The 25,944-nt window shown below is 42.5% G+C and overlaps 1 protein-coding gene and 1 long non-coding RNA gene across 5 annotated transcripts in view; one reads left to right on the top strand and one right to left on the bottom strand.

Moving 5' to 3' along the window:
• The window catches only part of SCAP (SREBF chaperone), a 106,201-nt gene extending 92,696 nt beyond the window's left edge, over window positions 1-13,505 (bottom strand). For 2 of the 4 annotated variants that reach the window (XM_020999145.2, XM_078152453.1), the window contains exon 1: window positions 13,333-13,505. The gene's annotated coding sequence lies outside the window, so the exon portion shown is untranslated. Of the gene's footprint in view, window positions 1-670; window positions 810-12,896; window positions 12,974-13,332 lie in introns of those variants that run through there. The other 2 variants (XM_020999146.2, XM_020999147.2) reach the window with 2 other exon arrangements.
• Window positions 12,936-22,606, top strand: LOC144456789 (uncharacterized). Its single transcript, XR_013485881.1, has 2 exons — window positions 12,936-13,149; window positions 22,338-22,606. It is a non-coding gene; the product is annotated as an uncharacterized LOC144456789 (long non-coding RNA).
• The last annotated feature ends 3,338 nt before the right edge of the window (window positions 22,607-25,944 follow it).

Here is a 25,944-nt window from a genome sequence, read left to right on the forward strand (position 1 = left end):
AAAATATCAAGAGAAGTAATGAAAAAAAGTAGGGAAGAAGAGGGAATTCCAAACTAAGCAAACAAAAGCTTACGCCAGTGGAGTCAAATTCAGGTAGAAATGGAGTCCTTCAGACTACATGTTGACTTTAAAACAAAACCCACAATTTTTTTTTTAAAGACAGCTCTTTTTTTAAAATTAATTTATTTTTTTTGTTGAGGCAATTAGGGTTAACTGACTTATCCAGAGTCACACAGCTAGCGAGTGTTATGTGTCTGAGGCCGCATTTGAACTATCCAGAGCCAGTACTCTATGCACCACACCACCTAGCAGCTCCTAAACCCCACAAATTAACATTATCCATGTTGTAGTATTTTTATTTATTTTGTTAAATATGTCCCAATTACATTTCAATCTGATTAGAGCAGAACTAGGGAGTTTTGCCAGCTGCCAGAACTGGGAGTTTGACAGCTCTGGATTACACCTTTTTTTTTAAGACAATATTTCCTATATACCATGAACTGGTAGCTAATTTAAAAGCAAAATAACCCTCCTAATTTCTTATCTCCTTCTGACCAAAAGCAGCATCAGCTAAGAAAAGGTAACCAGACATTACTTTTAAGAGTCAGCTTCTGGGGCAGCTACGTGGTGCAGGGGATGGAGCACCGGCCCTGAAGTCAGGAGGACTCACCCATATGCAGTTGTGGGTCATAGTTCCAGGATATAGAAGAGCGCTTATGACTGGTCACAAGGGAGCAGGGACCCTTGTCACAGTTCCAGGCCCAAGAGAAGCGCCGGTACTTGTGGCTGCAGAGGAGCAGGGGCCCTTCCTGGATAAAAACCAGAGTACAGTAACCACACCTCTTCCAGGACATCACCATGAAGGCACCACAAACTTGCAGACTCCCAGAACTAGCTCTGAAAACAGCAACAAGAAAAAGCCTGAAGCCTGGCACAGCACCTCCCCAAACTTGGGTAAGCAGAACCCAACTTTAACATAAAGTTAAAAGTCAAGAAATAGGCTGAAACAATAAGCAAAAAAAAAAAGAAACCACCTTGAATATAAAAAATTACTCCAGTGGTCTGGAAGACCAAAACATAAACTTAGAAGAAGATAACAATGTGAAAACAGGTACAAGGAAAGACTCAGAGAAAAATGCTAACTGGACCCAAAGCCAGCAAGAATTCCTCGAAGAGTTAAAGAAAGGGATAAGCGTGACAGAGGAAAAAGTGGGGGAAAGAAATGAGAGGGACACAAGAAAAACATGAAAATTAATAGCTTGGTAAAAGAAGCACACAAACACAAACACATAAAATCATCTTAAAAAACCTAATAGTAAAAGAGGCGCAAAAATTCATAAAAGAAAAGAACTCCTTGAAAAACAGAATAGGCCAAATAGAAAAGGAGGTACAAAAATTCACAGAATAAAAGAATTCCTTAAAAAGCAGAATTGGCCAAATGGAAAACGAGATACAAAAGCTCACTGAAGAAAATAATTCCTTAAAAATTAGAATTATGTAAGTGGAAGCAAACTAATGACTTCACGAGACTTCAAGAAACAATAAAACAAAGTTAAAAGAAGGAGAAGGGGGGGGGAGTGAAGTGTTCATGAGAAAAACAACTGACCTGGAAAATACATCAAGGAGAGATAATTTAAGAATTAATGGACTACCTGAAAGGCATGATCAAAAACAGAGCCCAGACATCATATTTCAAGAAATGATCAAGGAAAACTTTCCTGATACCTTTAGATCCAGAGGGTAAAAGAGACAATGAAAAAAATCCAATCACCTCCAGAAAGAGAGCCCAAAATGAAAATTCACAGGAATATTATAGGCAAATTCCAGAACTCCAGTAGAAAATATTACAAGCAGCCAAAAAGAAATCATTCAAATATCTTGGAGCCACGGAGAGGATCATACAAGATTTAGCAGCTTCCAGCTTAAAGAAGCAGAGGTTTTAGAATATATTGCAAAAGGAGTTAGGATTACAACCAAGAAAAACCTACCCAGCAAAATTGAGTATAATCCTTCAGGGGGGGAAGAAAAGGATATTTAATTAAACAGAAGACTTCCAAAAACTCTTGATGAAAAGACCAGAGCTGAATAGAAAGTCTGACATTCAAACAGAAGACTTAAGAGATGTATAAAAAAGTAAACATGACAGAGTTAATTATAAGGGACTCAATGGAATTAAATGGTTTACATTCCTACGATACATGTAACATAAGAATTTTATCATTACTAGAGCAATTAAAAGGAGTCTGTATAGACAGAGGGTAAAAGATGGAAAGATGATACATTTAACTCACAAGAACTTCATAATTATCACCAAAGTTAGAAGGAATCTACATAGACAGATGACATGAGTTTGTAAGTCAATTGCGTTGGGATGATCTCAAAAAAAAAAGTGAAAGTGAGAAAGAGGTATTCACTGGGAGAAGGGAGAGGTAGAATGGAAAAATTTCCTCACATAAAAGAGGCATGCAAGGAAAAACTTTTATAACGGAGGGGAAAATGGGAGTGGGAGAGAACAGGCAATGCTTGATCCTCAGTCTTATCAAATTGGTTCAAAGAGAGAATATTATACACACTCAATTGGGTACAGAAATCTATCTTACCCAATAGGGAGACAGGAGGGGAAGGAGATAAGAGATTGAAAGGAATTGGGGAGGAGATAAGGGAGATTGGGGAGGCAGCGTTCCAAAGCAAGACAGAGGAAGGACAGGATAAAAAGAGAGAGAAGGATAAACAAATGAAAATGAGGTGGAAGTAAATTCCGTTCATGACCATAATTAGGAATGGGAATGGGATGAGCTACCTTATAGAACAGAAGCAGACAGCAGAATGGCTTAGAGACTAGAACGCAAGAATATGTTGTACATAAGAAACACATTTGGGAACAGAAAGATACAGAGAGTTCAAATGAAGGGCTGGAGCAGAATCTAATATGCTTTAGCTGAAGCAAAGAGGATGGGGGGGGATTAATGATCTCAGACAAAGCAAAAGCAAAATTAGATCTAATTGAAAGAGATAATCAGGGAAACTACATTTTGCTAAAAGGTATCATAAACAATGAACTAATAACAAAAAATTTTACAACAAGCTTCTCTGATAAGGGACTCGTTTTTCAAATATATAGAAAGCTACCTATAGTCATATGAGAAAATGCTCTACATCACTACTGATTAGAGAAAGGCAAATTAAAACAACTCTAAGGTACCAGCTTACCCCTATCAGAAATGACAAATGCTGGAGGGGATGTAGGAAAATAGTCACATCAATGAACTGCTGGTAGAGTAGTGAACTGGTCCAACCATTCTGGAGAGCAATTTGGAACGATGCCCAAATGCCTATAAAACTGTGCATAACCTTTGATCTAGCAATACTACTACTAGGTCTGCAGTCCAAAGAGATCAAAGAAAAAGGGAAAGGACCTATATGTACAAAAATATTTATAGCAGCTCTTTTTGTGGTGACAAAGAATTAGAAATTGAGGGGATGTTCAATGGGGGAATGACTGAACAAGTATATGATGGTGACAGAGTCCTTTGTGCTATAAGAAACAACTAGCAGAGTGGTGTCAGAAGAAACACAAGACCTATATGAACTGATGAAAAGTGAAGTGAGAAGAACTGAGAGATCATTGAGCAAAGTAATAGCAATGTTGTAATGGTAATATACTGTGAAAGACTTGGCTACTCTGATCAATACAGTGGTCCAAGACAATTCCAAAGGACTCATGATAAAGAAATTCTATCTACCTCCAGAGAGAAAGAACTGATGGATGCTGCGTGCAAACTGAAGTACAATTTTCTCACTTTATTTTTTAATGATATGGCTAATATGAAAATGTGTTGTATGATTTAACACACAGAATTGATTTCATATTGACTGCCTTCTCAGTGAATGGGGGAGGGGTGAGAGGAAGAGAATTTGGAACTCAAAATTTTAAAACATTAAACATATATAATGTTTTAAAAATAAAATAAAATTAATAGAACAGGAAGTCACTAATATGCCACAGTCTGTTAGATAGTGTGACAAATACTATACTGAAATTAAATAGATTTTCCTAAAGAGCTCCAAAACACTTCTCAGAGAAGATCTCATTTATCTTTGAAAAGGACAGGAGTCAAGGCACAAGTGGAAAAGTCAGAACCAAAACTGAGGCATCGTTCCAAATTGTTAAAGAATGGGCACAATACTTTATGAATATAGTTATTTTACTCAGCACATGCGTGAATAAGTACTAAATGCATTTTAAAAATATAAGTTTATTGATGCCCTGTCAGCCAACTTAAAAATAAAACAATTACTGGAAAATCTAATTTAAAAAAACTTTTCTATGCCATTTAAAATATTCAATTAGCAGTTTTCTAGAATTCTCAATTACCTTCTATCACTATATCCAGAGTAAATACAGTCTTGAGTAAAGGATCACGGCTGTAAAACTCCTCTTACTCAAAAATTTGACTCATTATCAATATGATTTAAGGACCATAATGTCATATGGATCTTTCCATATTACTTGATCAAGCATTCTAAATTTCAGAATGTATCCAAGAGTTTGGACCTTAAACTCTTAACAACTCTAATCAAATACTGGATAGAGGGCTACCTACCTCTGAGGTCAGGAAAACTTGGCATCAAGTACCAACACTAGCAGAAACTTGTTATGTGATTCACGGCAAGTGATGTAACCTGTCAGTGCCCAGCCAAGTGTCTCAAAGTTGCTCAACAGTTGCTGATCTATTGTTCAGAATTTTTTCAATGGAAGTTCTCTACACCTATAAAACCCACAGATTCAGAGAAAAAGATGCCAAACCAAAACACATTGATGGTAAGATTAAACTCCAACTTAGGTAATCTGGATTCTACCAAGCAGAAATCCAACTGAATTGGCACGTTTTAGTATATCCCTTTTCTGCTAAATCTATTGTCCAGTTGTGATATACAGTTGTGAAGTAATGCCTAGTCAGAATAAAATAATGATTCAGTGTTTACTACGTGCAAAGTACTAAGTACTGGAAATACAAATAGCAAAGACAGGCCCTGCTCCCAAAGAGCTCACATTCTAATGGGGCAGACAGCACACATGGAAAGTTTCATCTGCAAATGAGATGGAATGCTTCTGTAGTCCTCAGGGTGCCTGACAAATCATATCCATATCTGAGGCTGAAACCTTTGATAGGGCCAAGGGCTTTAGTGGCTGTTGCTCCTTCAAGAGCAGTTACCAGGCAGCAACCTCCACAGGGATGCTTCCCAGGAGGACAGGTTCAGGCAGGGAGCTTCAAGCACTACCATTTCCTAGGCTCCTGGGTTCAGGGTCCTTATTTATCTCCATCCAGGGTCTGAGAGGAGAGGGTGGTCAAGATGGTGGTGGCGGAAGCCTGCTCTACCTGGAACACGCTGCCTCCTATCTCTTCCCCAAGGCACCCTGCTTACTGCTTCAGCTGGGCTGTCCAACCTGCCCTATGGGAGCAATTGGTTGGCAGGTGGTAGGGATAGCTGGCCCCTTTTCCACAGAAGCTGCCCCCCAGGATGATGGCTGTGAGTGCTGGGCTGAAAGCAGGACCAGTAGTATGGAGAGGGATGTGATCATCTGCCTGGTTGTGGCAATCAGTTGGCAATTGTGGTGGCTAGTGGGGATAAGGAAGATGAGCCCCTAATTCACAGTGATTTATCCCCTCAATGGTGATTGTAGGGGCTGAGCTGGAATGGAAGCAAGTTTAGTAGCCTGGGAGACCCTGTGATTGCCAAAGCTCTTGAGTTCAAGGTCCTGGGCTGTCTCTATCAGGGTCTGAGGGAAATTGTTGGTCAAGGTGGTAGTGATGGCCTCACCTGGCCTGCACTGCATGCAGCAACTGGTTTACTCAAGTTTGTTACTTTAACGTCTGAAATGCACTATGAGGTCCTTTTTAGAAAGCAGAGTTTATGTCCTTTAATTCCATCACCGAAGTATGTACTTGCCGGTAGAAATAAGAGGGAGGCTGGGATCTGGGACCTGAAGCATGGATCAATTTTAAAGTCACCAAATGTAAATTCCTGTCTCACTACATCCTAGTCTATGTATCTTCTCTCTTCCTGTGCCCCAGCTCATCACTTCTAACATGTTAACTTGCTTCAGAAACCTGTACACTAATCAAGTCCTCCTTTTAAGTACTATCTTCCTCCTAGCCTAGCAAATTTCTCTTCACTCACCTCAACAACTCCAGAAACGTCATCATCTCCCTTGGCCCTTGCCCTTCACAGTTCAAAATGTTATTTAAACCTTGAAATGTACTCATTAGTGCTGCTTGTCTTATATTAGAAAGACACAGAAGAGAATGAAAATTCATATGGATTATCATGTCAGCCTGTCACAAATCAAAAGAAACTTGAATGCTTTTAGGGGAAGGAGCCTTTGGGATGGGAAAGTTTCCCAGTAGTCACCCTACCTAAAGAATCACATCAAAAAAAAAAAAAAGAATCATATCAACTTTTAAGACAAATTTTAAGGCCACTGACAGGAGCTAAAGTAGTTTCAGAAAAAGGCGACCAGAATGGTCAGGGGAAGCACTTCTATGAGGGGCTAGAGGAACTAGGCAATTCTTAGCCTGCAGAAAAGACCACTTAGGCAAGGCAAAATCCTCATCTTAAAGTATTTGAAGGGCTGTCACATGGAAAAAGAATCAGATTTATTACGGCTCTAGAAGGCAGAAACGAAAGCAATGGAAGTTGCAAAGAGGATTATTTTAGCTCTATAAAAAGGAAATGCTGGTACAGAGTAAGCTCTTCATAAATGTTCCATCTAAACACTAGAACTGTACTGAAGTAAAGTTGATTGCCTCCTTTGAGAAATAGCAAGTTCTCCTTCACTACAAGTCCTTTTTTGGGGGAGCGGCAATGGGGGTTAAGTGACTTGCCCAGGGTCACACAGCTAGTAACTGTTATGTGTCTGAGGCCGGATTTGAACTCAGGTCCTCCTGAATCCAGGGCCGGTGCTCTATTCACTGGGCCACCTAGATGCCCCCCTTTCACTACAAGTCTTAAAACAGCCTGGATGCCTCCTCCTAAGGCTCATTCTAAAGAAGTTTCTCATTCATTTATGGGTTGTATTCTAAATGACCTCTGAGCTTCCTTCTAACTCAGATTCTGTAAATATCAACATCTGTTAAAGTTATTTATTGTCTATTCTCTCATTTCATTTTTTAAATCTTTACAATCTGGCTTCCCATCTCATTAGCCAACTGAAACTTCTATCTCCAAAGTTATCAATCTTCTCTTAATTGACAAATCTGGAGCATTTAAAACCATTAACCATACCCTCCACCTAAATACTCTTTCCTCAAACTGGAACACTAATGCATTGCTGGTGGAGTTCTGAACTGATCCAATCATTCTGTCTACAGTAATTTTAAATGGAATTAATTTCTCTATCTCTTGCTGCTGTACTTTGTTAGTAATATATAGAAATGCCGATGATTTGTATGGGTTTATTTTATATCCTGAAACTTTGCTAAATTTGTTTATTATTTCAGTAATTTTTTTACTTGATCCTTTAGGATTCTCTAAATTTACCATACCATCTGCAAAGAATGATAGCCTTGTTTCTTCTTTGCCTATTCTAATTCCTTCAATTTCTGTTTCTTCTCTAACTGCTACAGCTAACATTTCTAGCACAATATTGAATAACAGTGGTGATAATGGACATCCTTGTTTCACGCCCGATCTTACTGGAAATGCTTCTAGCTTATCCCCATTTTATATAATGCTTGCTAATGGTTTTTGATATATGCTATCACTTTAAGGAAGACTCCATTTTTATTCCTATGCTCTCTAGTGTTTTTGATAGGAATGGGTGTTGTATTTTGTGAAATGCTTTTTCTGCACCTATTGAGATAATCATATGATTCCTGTTACTCTTGTTGTTGATAAGGTCAATTATGATGATAGTTTTCCTAATACTGAACTAGCCCTGCATTCCTGGTATGATCCAATCATTCTGGAGAGCAATTTGGAACTATGCCCAAAGGGCTATAAAACTGTGCATACCTATTGATCCAGCAATACCACTACTAGGTCCATATTCCAAAGAGATCTTAAAAAATGGGAAAGGATCCACATGTACAAAAATATTTGTAGCAGCTCCTTTTGTGGTGGCCAAGAATTGGAAACTGAGGGGATGCCCATCAACTGGGGAATGGCTGAACAAGTTGTGGTATATGAATATAATGGGATACTATTGTGCTATAAGAAACGGTAAGCAGGCAAACTTCAGAAAAACCTAGAAAGACTTATAAGAACTGATGGTAAGTCTAGTGAGCAGAACCAGGAAAACATTGAACACAATAACAGCCATGTTTTGTGATGACTAATACTGATAGACTTAACCCTTCTCAGCATGCAAGGATCTAAGACAACTCCAAAAGATTTATGATGGAAAATGCTGTCCACATTCAGAAAAGAACTATGGAGTCCGAATGCAGCTTGAAGCATACTATTTGCTCTCTTTTTTGTTGTTGTTTTGTTTCTTCTTTCTCGTGGTTCCTCCTATCGGTCCTAATTCTTCTTTACAACATGACTAATGTGAAAATATGTTTAAACTGAATGCATATGTAGAGCCTATGTCAGATTGCACACTGTCTTGAGGAGGGGAGAAAGGAGGGAGAAGGAGAAAATTTAAAACTCAAAAGCTTATGGAAGTGAATTTTGAAAACTAAAAAGAAATTGATTAACTAAAAAAAAAAATTGGAAAATGATCCAAAAGAAAAAAAAAATGATGAACAGGTGGATTTCAGAAAAAACCTGGAAAGATTTACATGAACTGATGCTGAGTGAAGTGAGCAGAACCAGGAGAACATTGTAACAGCAACACTGTGCCATGACCAACTTTGATAGACTTAGCTCTTCTCAGCAATACAGTGATCTAAGACAATTCCAAAAGGCTCATGATGGAAAATACCATCCACATCCTGAGGAAGAACTATGGAATCTGAAGGCACAGACTGAAGCATACTATTTTTTTTTTGTTTTTTCCTTTTGTTGATTCTTTTTTTACAACATGACTAATGTAGAAATATATTTAATATGATCATACATGTATAGCCTATATCAAATTGCTTGCCATCTTGAGAAGGTGGGTGGGGAAAGAAGGGAGGCAATAGGGAGAAAAAAATTTGGAACTCAAAATCTTATAAAAGTGAGTATCAAAAACTAAAAATTTCAAAAATTAAGAGAAGGAAACATCTTTACAAAGAAAAATTAAATAAAATAAAAAATAAATCAATATTCTTTCCTCTGAGGTTTCATGTCACCAGTTATCTCCTGGTTGTCTGACTCCACCTTCTCAGTCTCCTTTGCTGGTTCATCATCCATATCAATTCCCTAAACGGTAGATGTCTACTAAGGCTCTAGGCTCACTCTACTCTCTCTCACTTGGTGACCTCATCAGTTCCCACGGTTTAATTATCAAACGTATGCATATATCTCACAGATTTATATGTCCAGCCTTAGTCTCTCTCTTGAGTTCTAATCCCATCTCAAAGTCCAAATTTGAACTTCTATTTTTCCCCCAAGAACCCTTCAGAATTTTCCTATTCCTGTAGAGGGCACCACCATCCTTCCAATATATACATTCATCTGCCATATATTGCCATTTTTACCTCCACAACATCTCTCACATCCAAGCCCTCTCTAGTCAGGTGGCCACCACCCTTGCTCAGGCCATCATCATCTCAGCTATTCCAACTGCCAGAGCTGCCTAGGAGACTTTCCTAAATGGAAGCTCTTATCTTGTCATTCCCCTACTCAATAAATTCCAGTGGCTCCCAAGTGCCTCTAGGATAAAACTCTTCTGTTAGCATTTAAAGCCTTTCACAACTTAGCAAATAGTATTATACATTACCTTTCCAATATTATCATACTTTCCATAGTCTAAAATCAGGCCAAACTGGCCTTCATGCTGTTCTTCAAACACCACTAAATCTGTGACTTTTCACTGGCCATTCCTCAAATTTGGAACTCACTCCCTTCCTCACCATGTTCCATTTAAATTTAGCTCAAGTACCACCTTCTACATGAAGCTTTTCCTAATCCCCCCAAGCTCATAGTGCCCTCCCTTCCCAAAATTATCTTGCAATAATTTTGTCTATATTCTGCATATTCTTGCGTATACGCTGTCTCTTAACAGAATATATGTTCCTTGAGGACTGGTACTGTTTGATTTCTAATTAGTATCCCCAGTGCCTACCATAGTGTCTAGCACATAGGAGGCACTTAATATATGCTTGTTTATTAAATGATAAAACACTATTCTTGTCCTTAAGGAGCTATCTGGTGAGACTGAATATGAAAAAATTACAGTACAATTGAAGAGCCAAACAAGGAGCACAAATGTCAAAGCTTAGAGCAGTGAGGATAAAAGCAAAAGTTGCAACATGTTTTTCCACAATCTCTTAATACACAGATGAAAAAGATTCTTACAGCATAAACAGGCCAGATATTTGCCGCTGCCTTCTGGTTCCACCACTTCTGACTCATCTTTTTTTTCGCTGTTTTCCTATTCTACCAACCTGTTGCTTTCACCACCATTCCATCCGACAATGGAACACCTAAGGTGCTAAAAATATGCAGACTGGAATTTAATCATTTTTTGTTTTATTCTTAAATTCTTATTTTCTAATATGAAATAGAATACAGAAGAAAAACATGAAGAGAATAGAATGCCTTGAAGCAACAAGGTATAGTAGAAAGAGCACTGGACTTCGGAGCCAGGAGACCTAGGTTCAAATATCACCTCTGTCACTATCGATGTGATCTGTGGGCTAGTCCCTTTGCCCCTCTGGATCTCAATTTCTTCATCTGTGAAATGGAAAATTGGACTAGGTAACTTCTAACCCTCTTCCAGCTCCAAACCATATGACTAAGGGATAGAAAAGTAGACAAACTGATAATGCCAATCAGCAAAAGACACATTAAAGCAGCAATCCTGTAAAGATGGCACAAAAGTCAAATACTAAATAAATTTTACAGACATCCTAAGATTAAATTTTCTTGCTGTTGTAAATATTAAAATTTGAAGTAACATGAGGAATTATTACCTAGATTTTTACTAAACATTAAAAACATAAAAAAATTTACTAAACAAAAAAAACTGGGCACTAACGCCTAAAGTATGCTAGGTATGGGTTCAATTCCCATTTCTACAACTTACTTTATAACCTGAGGCAAGTCATAACCTCTCTATGCCTCAGTTTTCCCAATCAATAAACTAAGATTCCTTTCTTATTTACTTCAGGTAGTTAAAATCATTTAAGGAGGTGGGAATCATAAATCAGCACCTTAAAAGTCCTTTGAAATCTCCAGGTAATTAACAGGGTAATATATAAAAAGTTATTCTCTAAACATATGAGATGCTCTATGCATGGGAAGAAAGGGATTAATGGAGACACTAAAAGTCAATAAGATCTGAGTTAAAAATTCCACCTCAGACAATCATTAGTTCCATGACTCTGGACAAGTCATTTAACCTCTCCACTTAAGTTTCCTCATCGGAAGCACTTTGCAAACCTTAAAAACCTACAAAAACATGAGCTATTATTTACAGAACATACTACATACCTTAAAAGGAGTAAATATATATATATATATATATAAATATATATACATACATAGTTTTATATTTTAACATTGACCTAGAATATACCCATAATACCATATTCCCTGCTTCAAAAACATGCTTCCAGTGAAGAAAAACACGGAAAAGAGCTTTTCTGAAACAAGACCTTGGTTTATAAAAGTGAATATAGGGGTGACTAGGTTGTGCAGTGGACAGAGCACTGGCCCTGAAGTCAGGAGGACCTGAGCTCAAATCCGACCTAAGACACTAGCTGTGTGATCCTGGGCAAGCAACTTAGCCCCACCTGCCACAGCAAAAAAAAAAGTGAATTACCCAGGGTAACCTAAAATTATATGTTTTTCAAAATTCTTAGCTCAAATGGTAAAAGTTCTTAAAGGACAACTTGTATTTAAATTCCACGTTAATAATTAAAAAGCTAAACAGCCTTCAACACCCAAATAAAGATCAAATATAAATCCTTTATTTGGCTTTTAAAGCCTTTCTGGGCCCTTCCAACCTGTCCAGTATTCTTTCACTAGACTCTCTTCCACATACTCCACGATCCAATGACCCTGGCCTCCTTGTTCCTTGCACAAGACACTCTATCTCCCACTCTCTGCCTTTTCACTGGCTGTCCCTCATGCCTGAAATGCTCTTCCTCCTCCTCGATTCCTTCAAGTCTCAGCTCCTATTTCACCTTCTGCAAGAAGCCTTCCCTCTGAAATGACCTCCAATCTACTTCGTACAGATCTAGTACATACGAACATATTCGTTCGCCTGTAGTCTCCCCATTAAACTGAGAGCTTGGGGGAAGGGAAGGGAGGGACAGTTTTTCACCTTTCTTTGCTCGCCCGGTGCTTAGCACCGCGCCAGGCATATTATAAGCAGCTTACTTAATAGATGTATAAGATGAATCCCTACGAGAGGAAGATTTGGTCCACGGAGTCCATCAATGACCTAACAAAAACCACCTCCTCGCCTTCCGTTCAATACTTTGCCTTCCCAAGTCTGCGCCTGGCACAGGGGCTTACTGAATGCCCGCAGACTAACTCGGGCCACTTTACTAATGGGCCACATGCGAGGGTCATTCTGTAGCTTTAGTAATGCAATAAATACAAACAACGAGAGGATGGCAGAGCTGGCCAGGAAAGAGCTCCCGGCACCCCCAACCTAAACCCCGGAAAGAGGCCCGCGGCAGCGCCGCCGGCCAGAAGCACGTCAGACCCCCCCCCCCCCCCGGCTTCAGGGGCTCGCAAAGCGTTCCCCCTGGCGCGTGTGTGCTCGCGAACACGCGCGCGTGCGCACACTCACGCACACAGCCTAAGTTTTGCTCCGGCATTCCCACGGAGGCGAGATGATGCCGTGCCCGTCTGCTTCGGTGTCCGGGAAGCGGGGGCGGGGAGACCACTGCAGAGAAGTTGAGGAGCCCCTCCCCGCCCCCGCCGCCCTTTCCGCTCCCCAGACCCGGGCGACCTCCGACGCCGGCCGGAGCCAGAAGCGGAGGAGTGCGGCCGCTGAGGCGGGTCCGGGAACAAGCAGGTGGCGGAGGCGAAGGGCCGGCGCCACAGGTGACTCCCCTCGGGAGAGGAGGAGCCGGAGCAGCAGCCGGGGCTGCCGAGGCCCAGCGGCGCGGGGCAGAGGGCCGGGTTGGGGGACCGGGCAGGGCCGGGCTGAGCCGGCCGGCGGCACCGGGACACGCGCGGCCTAGAGCCGGCGGAGGTGGGCGGCGCGCGGGGCGGCGGCCACGTTACCTGCTGCGGCGGCTCGCGGGGCCGCGTGAGGGCCTGGGCCCGGTGTGCGCGCCCGCCCGTCAGCTCCCTGGTCCGGCTGCGGGCGGAGGGAGGGACGCGAGGGACGCCCTGGACTCCGACGGCGGCTCCCAGGCTCCACTCCGCTCTCCTCCCACTTCACCTCTCACCTCCTACCTTTCCCCTCCTACCGTCCCGCCCACTCTCCCCTCGACCCCTCCCCAGCCTCCTATCTCCTCCTCTTCCCGGCCCACGCACGTGCTTCCGCACGCCGCCCGCAGCGCCTCTAGCCACGCCCTCTCCCCCCGACCCGTCGTCGCTCGGTGGTGCGCAGGCCCACTAGTTGGGCGGGGGAGGAATTCGGGCAGGGCCTGAGAGGTGGGCGGGGGAGGGCGGAGTCTTCGGGCCTGGAGGCTCGTGCACACCCCCTGGCTTGCTGCTGCTTGCCTGCAGCTCCTGCAGACATAGGTAGAGTCCTGGCCGCTTAAGAACCAAGCGGTGATAGCTGTGTGACCCTGGGCAAGTAACTTAACCCCAATTGCCCCACCAAAAAGCAAAAATAATAATAATAATAATAATAACCAGGCGGTGGAAGCAGCACAGACCTTGAGGTAGCTGGGTGGCCCAATGGATAGAGCCTTCAGTCTAGAAGACCTACCGCATTCAAAGCCAGCCTCAGACGCTTGCCTTGTGACCGTGGACAAGTCACTTAACCTCTGTCAGCCTCATTCTCCTCATTTGTGAAATGGAGACACTAACAGTGCCTACCTCCCACGGTGTTTCTAAGGACCAAATGAAATATTTGTAAAGTGCTTAGCTCAGGGTGGGCTCTTAATAAGTGCTTGTTTGGGGGCAGCTAGGTGGCACAGTGGATAGAGCACCGGCCCTGGAGTCAGGAGGACCTGAGTTCAAATCCAACCTCAGACACTTGACACTCTAGCTATGTGACCCTGGGCAAGTCACTTAACCCCACTGCCTAGCCAAAAAATAAATAAATACTTGTTTCTTTCCCCCTTTACAAACATAGACACGAAGGCTTGCTGTATATTGTGTGTATATACACACAGAAATATGTTACGTTTGTGTATAGGGTATATACAGATGCATAAAGTCTCAGGCAACTCCGTAGGATTTATCCACCAAGTGATCAGGTTGGGTCTTCGAGAGTGTAGGGAGAGAGGTCTCAGGCAGGGGACAGCCCTGTGCGGCTGCTTCTTGGTATAGTGCCTTGCACAGACGAGGTTTGGACCCTGCCTCGACCACTTCCAGGCCAATTGTCAGGAGGACCTGATGAGGCATATCTTACTATCGTTTCATAATATCGCCATTATTACTTCTACTTCCTCGAACATACCATACACTATTGATTACCCATTGACAGCTGTACAAGATGTTCCGTCTCCAGCCCCATGCTTGGCACAGGCTGCCCCCCATTCTTAGAATGCCCGCCTTCCTTCCCTCCCCCTCCTGGAACCTCCAAGTCCCTTCACCACCAAGCTCAATCTTTACCAGGCCTTTCCCTGTGTGTTTGTTTTGCATGTATAAATGCTATCTGCTTGTTTGAAAACATGTCACGTCCCTCAAGGAGAATGTAAGATCTTAAAGTCAAGGACTGTATTATTTCCAAATGCGTGTCCCCAGTGCTTGATATGTGTCACCTGGAGCAAATCAGCCTGTGGATAGCCAGAGCTGAACAAGGCAGGCTAGAAACAGGAGAGTCAGGAATCAGACAGAAGTTTAATTTCAAAGTGAGGGAAATGGCTTGCGAGTGAAGAGGCAGATTAGACACACACGCCAGGGCCTGCTCCTGGGAATCTGCTGTAGTGTGGCTGAACCTTGATTTGTATACTTGTGGCAAGACAAAGAGTCACACACTATAGTGTAGCAAGAGTGAGGCAAGACTGTCTAGTGACACAAAGTCCGTTCATGACAGGGCCTCATGTCTGGGCCCGTCAGACTTTGCATGAGCTCAGGGATCAGAAGGCGAGCACAAAGGATTGTTAGGCCAAACTCAGGGCACTGCTTGCTTGCTGGGCCTTGGCTCTGGAAAACAGGGTGTCTCCTAATAGTATCTTTGTTTTTCCTTTTTGGTGAGGCAGTCAGGCTTAAGTGATTTGTTCAAGGTCACACAGCTAGTAAGTGTCAAGTGACTGAGGCCAGATTTGAACTCAGGCAGGTCCTCCTGACTCCATAGCCTGAGGTCTATCCACTGCCCCGCCCCCCAAATAGTATCTTGACATATGTGATAGGTATTTTATACCCAATCAATTAGTAAATATTTATTAAGCATCTACTATGTTCTAGGCACTGTGCTAGGGATACAAAAAGAGGTTAAAGACAGCCTCTGCCCTCAAGAAGCTTACAGTCTAATGGGGAAGACAACATGCAAACAAATAATATGAAGCAAACTATATACGGGATAAATAGGAAGTGATTAGCAGAGGGAAAGAATTAGAATTAAATGGAGTTTCCTGTAGGAGGTGGGATTTTAGTTGGGATTTAAAGGAAACCAGAGAGGTTAGTAGTCAGAGTAAAGGAGGAAGAGCATTCCAGGCAACCGGGGGCTGCTAGATGGAAAGCCCAGAGCCAAAAGATAGAATGTTCCAGAAATAGCCAGGAGGCCAGGGTCACTGGATTGAAGAATATGTCTTAGGGCATGGGGTGTAAGAAGACTGGAAAGGTGGCAGAGAGATGGGTTGTGAAGGGCTCTGGATGCCAAACAAAGCATTTTGTATTTGTTCTTGGAGACAGTAGGGAGCTACTTGTAGGGAGGGGGGAGGTGCTGGTTGAACCTGGGTTATATAGGAAAATCACTTTCATGGCTGGATGGAGAATGGATTGGAGTGGGGAGAGACTTGAGGCAGGCAGACCCACACCCAACAGTCTATTGCAACAATCCAGGCCTGAGGGCCTACACCAGGGTCATCTCAGTGTCAGAGAAGAGAAGGAGGCATACACACTAGAGAGATGTTGCAAAAGTGAAATCTAGAGATCTTGGCACCAGCTTGGATATGTATGGGGCGTAAGAGACAGAATTCCAGGATGACTCCTAGGTTGTGAGCCTGAGGGACTGGGCGGATGGTGTTGTCCTCTAAGATAACAGGGAAGGTATGGGGGGAGGGGGTACAGTTTAGGAGGAAAGATAAAGAGCTCTGCTTTGGACATATTGTTTAAGATGTCTACTGGACACCTGGTTCTAGATGTCTGAAAGGCAGGTGGAGATGTGAGATTGGAGATCAGCAGAAAGATTAAGTCAAGAAAGGTAGATTTAAGAACCATCAGCATAGAGATGGTAATTAAATCCCAGGGAGCTGGTGAGAATACCGAGTGAAGTTGTATATACTAAGAAGAGAATAGGGCCCAGTACAGAACCCTGAGGGACATCTGTCTATTCTTGGAGGGTGTGATCCAGAAGAGGACCCAGCACAGGAGACAGAGAAGGCTCAGTCAGACAGGTAGGACAACCAGGAGAGAGTGGTGGCCTGCAAACGTAGAGAGAAGAGAGTATGGAGGAGGAGAGAGTGATCAACAGTATCAAAGGCCACAGAGAGGTCAAGAAGAATGGGGATTGAAAAAGGGCCCCTGGATTTGGCAAGTAGGAGATCAGTTTTGGAGAGGGCAGTTTTTGCAGAATCACAAGATCGGAAGCCAGATTGTAAGGGGTTAAGAAGAGAGTGAGGAGAAAAAGTGAAGGCACCTGGTGTAGACTTGAGGGGTTTAAGGGCAGAAGAGACAGAGGATGGTAGCAGGGATGGAAAAGTCAAGTGAGGGTTTTTTCAGGATCATCAGGGGACGTGAACGTATGGGTCGGCAGTAGGAAATGAGCCAGTAGAGAAGGAGAGACTGAAAATAAGTGAAAGAGTGGGGATGACAGAGGAGGCAATCTGTTGGAGGAGATGGGATGGAATGGGATCACTTGAACTGGTTAGCCTTGGTAAGGAAGGAGTAAGGCTACTTCATGATGTGAGACAGGGATGAAGGAGTAGATATGCTTGTTATTTAATCCTAAAAGCATGTGAGGATGAAACTGCAAGTAAGACAGATGAAAACTGGAAAAGATCAGTCAATTTTTCCATAACAAGCTCTTTCCTCCACCAATAACAGTGGAGCTACAACATTTGGACTCGCTGACCAATGTGACACAGGAGGCACTAAAGAAAAGGAAGAGAGCAGACATGCTGGGCTGGACTAAGTATGCCAGAAAGATGTCAGGATCACAGGAGAGTCTGTGAGCAACACCACGGCAGAGATAACTTTGTTCAGTAGTCCTCCCATTTTTAAATCACATGAAACAAACAGGAAAACATGTTCTTGTCCAAAGGTTTTATCAGTGGCACAAAGAATGTCCAGTATGGAGCCTAAATTAAGAGAAATTTTCCTGTAAGGGAAGTCTTGTTTATGAAAGTAATTGTACTGATTGCATCAGGCCCTGGAAGGCTGGAGAAGCTCTCCAATGAAACTCATAATCACACAAAAGAATTTGGACTAATAATTTACTCTGGAAAAAAACAAGTGGAAAATAGTATGTTCTCTAAATGACAATAGGAATCTGGAAGGATAGCCCATAGAGTAGGTCCACTGGTACATATATCTTGGACAGATAGGTCAACCAGGCAAAGCCACCCCTCAAAATGCAGAAGTTGAAAGCACAAACCTTTTATTAGGAGGAAAATAAGACATTATCGTAGAGGCATCCCAGTACAAAGTACAGAGGAGTCCACCGCCTAGGAGAGGCAGGGGTAATTTATGCTTGAAAAATACAAAGGGGAGATTCGGGGAGGGATTACAGGAAAGAATGGACAGTCTTTCCCAGGAATAGGTAGGACACTGAAGCAGGTTGTTTTGCAGGTACTTTCACAAATAGGGCAGATGGAAAATAAACTGGGTCCATAATTAAACAGGAGGAAGAGAATGGGCTAGATTGCATTTGGAAGATTGTACAGTATTTTGAGCAACTGGAAGTTCTTCCATAAAACAAAAACCCATCTTTTTAACACCAGTATTCTTCTAGTGATGATTACAAATCATAACATGTCATGATCTCCAAGAAATAAAAATCAAAGGTCACCTACGTGGAAAGACATTGGATGGGTTTACAGCTGCTGCTATGTATAACCAAATCGTGCTTAGGAAGCAATGTAGGAGAGATCATCAAAGAGATTGGCCAGAAAAAAAGGTATATTTAGAGCAAAGGATAGCAGGTGGATGGTCCAGAAACCTGGGGAAACATCTAAATATGAAAAAGCCAACAGGTAGATGGTAGAGGCTTGGGATTCAGAGAGAAGAAGGGTAGGATTTTTACAAGTTAGAGAGAAAAAGGTCACAGGGACTCAGATAATGTTGAGACCTAGAGGAAGGGTCCCAAAACACTTGGTGTATTCCCTCTGAAGAATTCACTCAAGGGTATGAACAAGAGTCGCACAAGATGAGAAGGCAAAGATGATTTGCAATCTGTGTTACTAGAGGGGATATCCTTATTGATAAGATCACAGAACCATTTACAAAATCAATCAGCAAACATTTTTGAGCACTTCCTGTGTGCCAGGCACTGTGATAGGTGCTGGAGATACCAGTACAAAGAATGAAACAATCCCTACTCTCGAGGTGCTTGTGTACATATAAAAATGTATGCAGAATCAATACAAGGCAGTTGAGTACCGTGTAGGAAGCGAGTAAGGGTAGTAGCAGTTGGGCATTGTAGAGAAGGTAGTACCTGAACGGCATCTTTTTTCTTTTTTCTTTTTTTTTTTGAGGCAGTTAGAGATAGGTAACTTGCCCAGGGTCACACAGCTGATAAGTGTCTGAGGGTCACGTTTGAACTCGGGTCCTCCTGACTTCAGGGCCAGTGTTCTATCCACTGTGCCACTTAGCTGCCCCTCCTTGAACTGCCTCTTAAAGGAAGTGAGGGATTCTATGAGTCAGAGGTGAGGAAGCAGGCACAAGAGGTCAGCCAATGCAGAGGCATGAAGAGAGGAGATGAAGTAGGTGTATATGAGGAAGAAGGCAAGAAGGTCAGTTTGGCTGAGCTGTCCAATGTGAGAAGGAGAGTGATTCAGAATGATGCCGGAAAGACAGGTTAGGAACAGCTTGTGACCAACTTTAAAAGCCAGAGGAGTTAATGTTTTATCGGGGGGCAGTAGGCAGTTTATTGAGTAGGAAAGTGACATGGGCAGAGCTGCCCTTAAGGAAAATCCCTTTGGCAACTATGTGGAGAATGGATTGAAGTGGGGATAGAATGTAGGCAGAAAGACTAAGGTGGGGACGGGGGGCAGGGAGAGCAGCTAGGTGGCTGGGTGGATAGAGCACCGGCCCTGGAGTCAGGAGACTTGAGTTCAAATCTGGCCTCAGACTAGCTTCAGACACTTACTAGCTGTGTGACCCTGGGCAAGTCACTTAACTCCAATTGCGTAACCCCCCAAAAAAAAGACTAAGGGGGAGGCCATTTCAGTCATCCAAGTAGGAGCTAATAAGAACCTGAACTAAAATGGTGGCTATGTGCATGAAGAGAAGAGGTCAAAGTAAGAGAGATGGTATAGGTAGAAATGGCCATACTTGGGGATGGATTTGGATATATGCTGTGTGGGATAATAAAGAGTCAAGGATGACTGTGAGGTTATAGGAACCTTAGAGACCAAAAGAATGATGGTGCCCTCACCAGAAACAGGGAAGCTCAGAAGAGGGGTAGGTTTTGGGGGAAAGAGGTTGAGTTCTGTTTGAGGCTTGTTGAGTTTGAGATGACTCCAGGACATTCAGCTGGAAATGTCCAAAAGGCAAAAGGTGATACAGTACTGGAATTCAGGAAAGAATAGGGCTGAAGATAGGTAGATGGATAGATAGATAGATAGATAGATAGATAGATAGATAGATAGATAGATAGATAGATAGATAGATAGATAGATGATAGAGATCTGTGATTCACCTGCATAAAGATTAAACCTCTGGGAGCTGATGAAGAGAGGGAGGGAGGGTAAGAAAGTTCAGGACATAGCCACAGTTAGGAGGTGTGATTATGGATGATGACTCATCAAAGAAGACTGAGGTGGAGCAGTCTGACAAATAGGAGGATAATTGTCTAGAAAGTGGTGTCATGAAAACCTAAAGAGGAGAGAACATGGGGAGGAAAGAATGGAGGCCAAGAAGGGGGAGGACTGAGAAAAGACCATTCCATTTGGCAATTAAGAGATGACTGGTAACTCTGAGGAGAGCGATTTCAGATGAGTAATGAGGTAGGAAGCTAGATTATAAAGGGTTGAAGAGTGTGAGTGGAGAGAAAGTAGAGGCAATGACTATAAACAACTTTTCCTAAGCATTGAAACAAGTTTGTGTCTGTGTATGTGTGTAGATATGTATACACACACACTCACATACAAATATATGTCAGTCAATAAATATTTATTAAGGGCCTAATATGTGCCAAGCAGTGCTAAGCACTGAGGTCACAAATACAAATAAAAAGGAAGACAGTCCCTGCCCTCAAGGAGCTTACAGTCTAATAGGGAATGACAACACAGAAAAGCTAAGGAAGGGGGAAGAGGGAAGAGAAGCAGGTACCTGACCCCATGGGAGCATTATGGAGAAGTACAAAGAAGTCCAAAAGCAGTGCAGCCAGTGGGAAGTTGGGAGATGACTGACCTGGGCCCTCTCATTAGATGGAAATTTTGGAGCTCGAGTTCTGCCCTCCATTCAGAGAGGCAGAGGGTACTGATGAGATGTGAGGAGCAAGGTTGATTTGATCCTGCAAGATGACAAGATTTCCCAATGATGAGGTTCCTGGGACATGATGGAGAAGTCCCAAAGCAGTGTAGCTGTTGGTTAGGAACAGATGAGGAAACGGAAGGCCAAATGGGTTGACCTATTTGCCCAAGATCAAACAGCTACTTTGTGGCAAAGTTGGGACTTAAACCTAGGTCCTCTCTCCAAATGTAGTCTTCTTTCCATAGCAACAAGTCTTTTTCCCTCTCTTCCTTCTCCTCCATCTTCCTGTATATGTATAGGGGGGGGGGTATCATAAGTTATTAGAGCTGGAAGGGACCTTGTTGTTCAGTCATTTCAGACTCTTCCTGATCCCATTTGGGGTTTTCATGGCAGATACTAGAGTGGTTTGCCATTTCCTTCTCTAGCTAATTTTACAGATGAAGAAACAGAGGCAAACAAATGTTAAGGTAAATGCCCCAGGGTCACACAGCTAGTAAGTGTCTAAGGCCGTATTTGAACCCAGGAAGATGAATCTTCCTGACGCTAGACCCGGTGCTCTATCCACTGTGCCACCTAGAGACCACCAAATTTAATCCACTGGTTTCACAGAGGAGAAAGCTGAGGCACAAAGAGATATGTGAACATGACCATCCTCCCAGATTCCCAGCCTCAGAGTCATCCTTAACCCTTCCCTCACCTGTTCACCATAATCCAGTTAGTTACTAACTCTTCTCAAAATAGTTCCTCTACAATGTTGCTCACATCTGTGTCCTCTTTACTCAGGTAGCTACCACTTCATTCTAGCCCCAATCACTTTTTACTTGGATGTCTGTAATAGTCTCCAGTTTGGTCACCTGCTGTTTCCTGCCTCGTCAGTCCATCCTCCCTACGCAGCTGCCAAAATCCTCCTAAGACGCAGATGTGACCATGACCCTCTTCTCATAACAAATTTCTGTGGCTCTCTCTCTTGCTCCCAACACAAAACAGATGCCTTAGCCTGCCATTCCTAACTCTGTCTCTGCCTGCCTTTCCAGCCTTACTTCATTTTCTTCCCTGTATGGTCTACAGTTCAGGAGTGACTGATTCAAAGGGCCACACTTGAGGACCTAGAGGGCCACATGTGACCTTGAGGCTACAGGTTCCCCACCCCTGGCCTATATTATATACCAATATATAGCAACATATATATACCATATATATATACCAAACCAGACAACTAGCTGTTTTCTGAACTCAAACTCCAGTCTCCATTCCTTTTTTCAGAGGTTTATCTGGGTGGTTTTTTTTGTTTGTTTTTGTTTTTCCCTTCACAGGTTTAAGCAGCTGTCACACATTCCTGAAACTCAGCCCTTCAGAATCCTTGCCTTCCTTCGAGGCTTAACCCAGATGCTCCTTCTCCTATGAAACTGATCCCTCTGACTGTCATATTATCATGTACCTACGTGTTACATCCTCCTAGAAGATGACTGGAAGGCCGTTGAGGTCAGGGATCATCCTTTGTGTGTTTGTTTGTATCCCCAGCACCAAGCACAGTGCTTTGAACTCATCAGGTGCTTAATAAATAAATGCTTGTTGAATTGAATTAGATTGACTAAAACCTAAGTGTCCTGACTTTCCATTTTACAAATGGAGAAACTGAGTTGTCAAGGTCACACTCATAAATACTTGGCAGTACAGAGACTATGTCCTGTTTACTATTCCAGGACACTTACCACTATACCATGTTACCTGCCTAATATTTAAGTATATGGTTCAAACTGGAATAACTGCCTAAAAATCTATAAAACCCAGTCTTGTGATTTATTAGACAAAAGCTGGCATAAGGTTTTGCAAAGAAAATCCATAGACCTACAGTCCGAATTAATATGAGGCAGGTAACAAGCTTACTTACCCTTTCAAGGTGGATAACCCACACTTCATTCAATTCTGTTTCCAGAGTTAACAAGTTCATAGTTAATAGTCCAACGAGCCCCAGTGCTCACTGCTCAGAACAAAGTCTAAACAATTCTAGTGCCAAGAAATCTCCTGGCCCATTCCTCAATGTGAAGGAATTGACCAGATTACATTTTAGGTTGGATAGACCACGTACCCAGCTGAGAACTCCCCAGAATCTGTGGAAGGACCATCCACAGATTGTACTGCTTAGGAAAGTAGATTGTCCAGCCAGTGAGGATTTTAGCTTTGGCAGTTCCTCTTTCAAAAGCCACACCACGAACGATAATATCTCCAAATGTCAATTTACTTATGGTCTTGACAGCTGAGTTTAAATTCTCCAATTTGGTATGATGTGCAATTCAGCGTTTCTGAGAAGATAAGTTTATAAATGTATCTGACCTTGGTAAGTCTCTCTTTTGGCTTGAACTGAATTCCATTTGTGGTTGTCTGGATTACTTTGCCCAAGCTTTGTGGTTTCTGTCAGTCATTATCTCACCAAGAGGTAGGACGACCAGTTCTCTGTTTTCTGATGCAAAGAGCAGTGGAGACTGGCCTCCAGTGAAAAGCAAAGCTTCTCAAAAAAAAAAAACCCAGCATAAACAGCATCTCAAGAAAGGTGGTGGGTTGCCCCTTATTGGAGGTCTTCAAGCAAAGACTGGATGACCCCTTGTTGCTATGTTGGCAGAGGGATTATTTTTTAGATATGGATTGGTAACCCCTTAGGAACCTTCAGACTCTGAAATTCTGTGATTCCACAGGCCACAAGATGTTAATTGAGTAATGGAAGATAACCTCATTCCATCTTAATTTCCTTATTCCCATAACCTCAGTATTCAAATTACTTTTGTATTCTGGTTCGGGGTCAGTGAAATTGAGGTCACAATAAGATTAAGAGTGAATTATTACTTTTCATATGATCCAGGACTTCTCTAAGATAGGTGTGAGAGATGATCTCTCAGAAGTGAAGCCTCCTCAAAGGGTCATCAGTTCTTGTTAATGGTTCTGGTAGTGTTGCTTTTGAGTGGTACATGTGTACCAACACTAAGTGGAGACCCCTCAGAATGCAAGACCCCCTCCCCTAGCCTTCTCCCTCCCCTGCTCTTAGATAGTGTTAGCAGAAAGTCCTGAGCCATAGGAGCATCCTGTCTATCTCATCCTCTAGCTGGTTGTATGACCTTGGGTAAAAGGCTGCTGAAACTGTGAGGCCCTGAAAAGGGGAACGTGCTAACATAATTTCTATGCCTCTTTGTTCTCTCTGTTACTGGGGTAGTTTTCACATGAATAGATTGTACACCTGAGGTTCAGTCAATGAGCCAACGGGAAGGGGGTTAGGGTGGGCTGCTGCATTAGGGTCTATGTAATCTTGCCTTAAACAAAGAGCACTCACACTCTCAGGGCAGCTCAGGCAGCACGGGGGTGTACTTTCTCGAGAAAGTCAATAAAGAGATCTCTCCCTTTTTTGCAAACTTTTGTCAAGACTCTGGTTTTTAACTGAGTAAAACAATGTAAACAATGTGAGATCTCTCAGATGGACTGAGTGTAGCAATGTCTTAGACTGTTGCAAACTCGAGGTTGGTTACACTAACCTGAATAGGCCTAAGTTTCAGGTTCCTAGAAATCACATGATTTGTATTGTTACATCAGCATTAGGTAATGGCTAATTACTAAATAAGGATAAATAGCTAGGATTGCTGGTATTATAATATGGTCTCTTGTTTCTGGGGTAGATTTTCGTGTTTTAGATTGTAAGGCTGAAATTCCTGTCCAGTGGGAATTCAAAGCCAGTGGTGGGTGGGTATCTCTGAGTTAGGGCTATATAACCTTTGTCCTGGCCTTTGTGCCTTGCCTCACTTTGCTTGGACAGCCGGACGAAGTAGACGCCCGCTTCTCTGGAGAGCGTAATAAATCTTTCACTTTATACCTAGAAAATCTCTGAGTGTTATTTTTGGGCAGCTGTACCACACATAGGGATTAGAAGGGGCAAGTAGGTGGCACAGTGGATAGAGCACCGGCCCTGGAGTCAGGAGGACCTGAATTCAAATCTGGAATCAGACACTTTACACTTACTAGCTGTGTGACCTAGGCAAGTCACTTAACCCCATTGCCTAGCCAAAAAAAAAAAAGATAGGGATCAATAAGGAAAGTTTGATTATTAAATAATCAACTCAAACCTGTTGTTTAAAGATATAAACTTATTCCAGACATTCCACTTAACATCATACAGTTGTAATAATAAAATTGTTTGACCATTTTCTTCAATTTGAGGTTAGTTATTCCAGAATAGGTAGAGAATCTCACTTTTCAATTCGGATTTCACATAGATGAAACGTCATCAAACCACTGTCAATCTGGCACTCAAGTCTATTAAGTGTACTCCTCAGACATCCCAATTCCCATACATCACCTGATGGTTATTTAGAGGTTATACCATTCAGAAGACTATCACATTGGTTCCAGGACAGACAGTTTGGTGTAGGGGGGCCCCATTTGAATTTGCTCTGCATGCAAATCTAGATTAGACACAACCTGCCTAAGCCTCACATTTTAACTTTAAGAATAATATTTATACTACCTAATCACAAGAACATTGTGAGGAAATTGAGTTGTTTTCAGTAGTAGTAGCAGTGGTTAGATGTTAGATGACAGGCAGCCCAAAATCGTGTAGTGGGTAGAGAGGAGCCTTAAACCCAGGAAGACCTCGGACTAGGTGTATGACCTAGTCTCTTTGTTTTTGTTCAGTCATGTCCAACTCTTTGTGACCCCGTGGACCATAGCAGCCCAATACTGTCCATGGGGTTTTCTTGGCAAAGATACTGGAATTGTTTGCCATTTCCTTCTCCACTGGGTTAAAGCAAACAGAGGTTAAGTGAGTTCCCCAGGGTAGCACAGCTGTTAAGTGTCTGAGACTGGATTGCAACTCAGGTCTTCCTGTCTCCAGGCCCAGCACTCTATATACTGAAGCCCCTAGCTGCCTCTTCTAATCTC

Source organism: Phascolarctos cinereus, unplaced genomic scaffold (assembly GCF_003287225.1).
Source record: "Phascolarctos cinereus isolate Bilbo 61053 unplaced genomic scaffold, phaCin_HiC Scaffold_4;HRSCAF=312, whole genome shotgun sequence".
Classification (NCBI taxonomy): Eukaryota; Metazoa; Chordata; class Mammalia; order Diprotodontia; family Phascolarctidae; genus Phascolarctos; species Phascolarctos cinereus.